Raw genomic sequence first — 3689 nt, forward strand, 5'->3', positions numbered from 1 at the left:
CTTTCCTTGCTCTGTCTTCAAAGGTAGGTCCAGGCCAGCCTATTGCTTGAGTTTCTACCCAACCAATGTCAGTGGACACATCCAGTCTCCCTCTCCCTCTCACCTGGCTGGATGCATTATATGCTTGCGAATATTCTCCCAAATTCTACAATGAGATGAATAGAGAAAAATGCCATCTGCTTTGATTACTCGCTCCGGATTGAGTTTCTGGATTACCTTTTTGGGTAACCCTTGAGCAAATTTATGGATAATTTAAGCTCTTAACACTGTTCTTTACTCTGGGGCTTCAGATGAAAATCAGAGGCAACAGGAACAAGTCTACTTATAGTGCTACTAGAGGCCCGGTGCATGAAATTCGTGCACAGAGGGGGGTTGTCCCTCAGCCCAGCCTCTACCCTCTCCAATCTGGGACCCCTCTCACAATCCAGGACTGCTGGCTCCCAACTGCTTGCCTGCCTGCCTTCCAGATTGCCCCTAACCGCTTCTGCCTGCCAGCCTGATCACCCCCTAACCACTCCCATGCCAGCCTGTTTGCCCCCAACTTCCCTCCTCTGCTGGCCTGGTCACCCCTAACTGCCCTCTCCTGCAGGGTTGATCACCTCCAACTGCCCTCCTTTGCAGGCCTGGTCCTTCTCAACTGCCCTCCCTTGCAGGCCAGGTGCCTCCCAACTGCCCTCTCCTGCTGGCCATCTTGTGGTGGCCATCTTGTGTCCACATGGGGGCAGGATCTTTGACCACATGGGGGCAGCTATATTGTGTGTTGCAGTGATGATCAATCTGCATATTACTCTTTTATTAGATAGGATAGAGGCCTGGTACAGGGGTGAGGGCCAGCTGGTTTGCCCTGAAGGGCGTCTCAGATCAGGTGGGGGTTCCCTTGGGGTGTGGGGTGGCCTGAGCAAGGGGCCTGTGGTGGTTTGCAGGCGGGCCACGCCCCCTGGCAACCTAAGCGGAGGCCCTGTATCTGGAATTTATTTTCCTTCTACAATTGAAACTTTGTAGCCTGGAGTGGAGCCAAGCCTGGGGCTCCCTCCGAGGCTGGTAGCCATTTGTGTTGGGGTTATAATTGAAACTTTGTTGCCTTAAGCGGGTGGGCCCGGCCAGGGTGTGCGGAAAGCTTTGCTTCCCCTGTTGCCGGCGGCAACCCTGGCCTGCTCTCTCAAGCTCCATTCTGCCGCCATTTGTTTACTTTCTATAATTGAAACTTTGTAGCTTGAGTGGAGGCTTAGGCCTGGCAAGGGCAGGCGGAAAGCTTGGCTTCCTCTGTTACCTAGGAAACCTTGCTCTCTGTGGCTGTAGCCATCTTGGTTTGGGTTAATTTGCATACTCGCTCTGATCGGATGATGGGCGTGGCTTGTGGGCGTGGCTTGTGGGTGTGTTGGAGGTATGGTCAATTTGCATATTTGTCTATTATTAGATAGGATATGTATCAGTAATTTCACTATTGAGACAATTTAAGCACATTTAGATTCAGGCTTTATCTATAGACATAATTATCTGACTTAATTTATGGACTTGTTTTCTCAAGGTATTGCTTCAGTCAATATGGTTGGACCAGTTTGGTGTGTAGAATTAGTCTCAGAGACTTTCATCATTCTTTCCAGGTGGTTTCTTCAGACAGGCAAATGATAGACAGAGCAAATGGGAGTTATTTTGTAGGCTGGAGATGACAAAAGGAAGAGATTTCCGAGAGATAGATTTAAGGTCTCTTCAGCCTTTTTCCCCAGAAACTCTGAATTAAGGCACTTCACTTAGCAATCACTTATCTTGGGTCTTTTGTGTTCATGCTCCTCAAATAAAGACTTAGTTCTGATCTACTGTATTGCTAATTTTGGCATGATCACCAAACTCCAACAGCCTGTGTTTCTGTGCTATTTCTGCTTTGTTCTTGATTTCTTTTTTTTTCTTCATTCCTCAAGAAGCCATAAGTTTATTAATGATAGAAAGAGTACAAATTTCAAACCAAGCTGCAGTTACTCTTTAAAAAATATTTTTATTGATTTCAGAGAGGAAGGGAGAGGAAGAGAGAGATAGAAACATCAATGATGAGAGAGAATCATGGATCAGCTGCCTCCTGCACACCCCCCACTGAGGATTGAGCCTGCAACCAGGGCATGTTCCCCAACCAGGAATTGAACCATGACTTCCTGATTCATAGGTCAACGCTCAACCATTGAGCCACCGCAGACAGGCTGCAGTTACTCTTTTGAAGCGCGCGCGCACACACACACACACACACACACACACACACACACACACATATACACTCCTCATTTTTAGATGGTTATATTTACAATGTCATTGTTGTTCCTCAGGGCTTGGACTGCCTTTGCTTTCAACACATTTGCTTGGGACATTGACCAACTCTATGTCTTTAACTTCCACACCTGTTTAATCAACCCCTTCCTCTTGTATAGTTGGAGTCTGTGTGTTTTCTTGAATGTTGTGACAGCTTCACCTTGAACTTTGAATTTCTCAGCAGCTGCTAGCTGTGTTTGCTGAGATGAATCTTACATTTTGGTTTCCCCCCCAAATTATGTAGGTATCTGAAACAGGACTCTTGTAGACATCTGGTTTTGTGATGATAAAGAGGATATTCTTAGATTTCTAGATAGTGACCCTAATAACCTCTGAAACCTGTTAGGACCCAGTTTACGGTGCCTCCTTTTCACTCTGGCTCTCTTTGCTTTACTGACTTGTTGTTCATCAATTTCAGCAGCTGCTGCCAGCTGGGCTTGTTGTGTGGTTGCCTGTGTGGTGTTCCTCGAGTTCTGGTACTAATTCATCACTGTCCGATTCTGTTCCAGACTCTGTTTCATCCTGGGGCTGTGGCAACTCCTGCTCTGTAGCAGGGACGATTTCTGTGGTTTCCCCGGGTTCTTTGTGTGGGGAACGCAGAACCTAGATGATGGCAGAAAGAGAGACAGTGAGAGTGTGACCCATACCTGTTGTAGAAGGAAGCCTGGCAGCTTTACTCTCAATTTCAATGCTCCTATTTCCAACCCTGAATTTGCCATCTGTCTGGATTTCTGCTTCTCCCTTGTTGAGTTCTGGTGTCTGTGGCCTTGAATTTGCTATGATTTGTCCCATTGTCATGACTCAGAAGGAAGGATTCTGCCACTGCTTCCACTGCTCTATGATTGATAAAGATTTCAAAAGTTAATGCATCTTTAACTACAAAGTCTTTTCTTTGTTTTAATCTTTACCTTTATTGAAGTCACTTTTGAAACATGGGGGAAACATAGTTTTGCCTTCTTTTCAAAGCTACCACAACTTCCTAAAAATGGTGGCAGAATTAAATCCTGACAGACTCAGAAATTTGTTCCTTTTCTACGTAATTACACTGTGTGGGCTGCTCATAAGTGGGTTCATTAATGCAGCTCGTACAGTGTAAAGCAGTGTGTGGCAACTAGGGGGAAATCAGCGATTCATATTCTACAATAACTGAAAAAAAGGAAAAGTTCTTTTTGACTAGAGCCTGCATGTCCTCAATAGATAGGAGATAGGATTAACACTGGTTGGCCTTGATAGGCCGATATGGACCAGCAGGTAGAAGAGGGAAGCGGAAGTGTAACACATGGAAATAGAAACTGGCCTTCCAGGGACAGCTGGGTGTCTACTGCACAGAGCACAAAAATCAGGATATGTGCCGGGATGATTTAGCAGATACTGGTTTTCAACCTGGTTTC

At 45.9% G+C, this 3689-nt stretch overlaps 1 pseudogene across 1 annotated transcript; it reads right to left on the minus strand.

The window, feature by feature from the left end:
* Nucleotides 1–2276: 2276 nt before the first annotated feature.
* Nucleotides 2277–3096, minus strand: LOC307106057 (nascent polypeptide-associated complex subunit alpha-like; annotated as a pseudogene). The gene is made up of 2 exons: nucleotides 3004–3096; nucleotides 2277–2901 (listed from the first exon to the last, which is right to left on the minus strand). The product of its transcript is annotated as a nascent polypeptide-associated complex subunit alpha-like (transcript).
* Between the last annotated feature and the right edge of the window lie 593 nt (nucleotides 3097–3689).

The sequence above is a fragment of the Cnephaeus nilssonii genome (assembly GCF_951640355.1).
Source record: "Cnephaeus nilssonii genome assembly, chromosome: 10".
NCBI lineage: Eukaryota > Metazoa > Chordata > Mammalia > Chiroptera > Vespertilionidae > Cnephaeus > Cnephaeus nilssonii.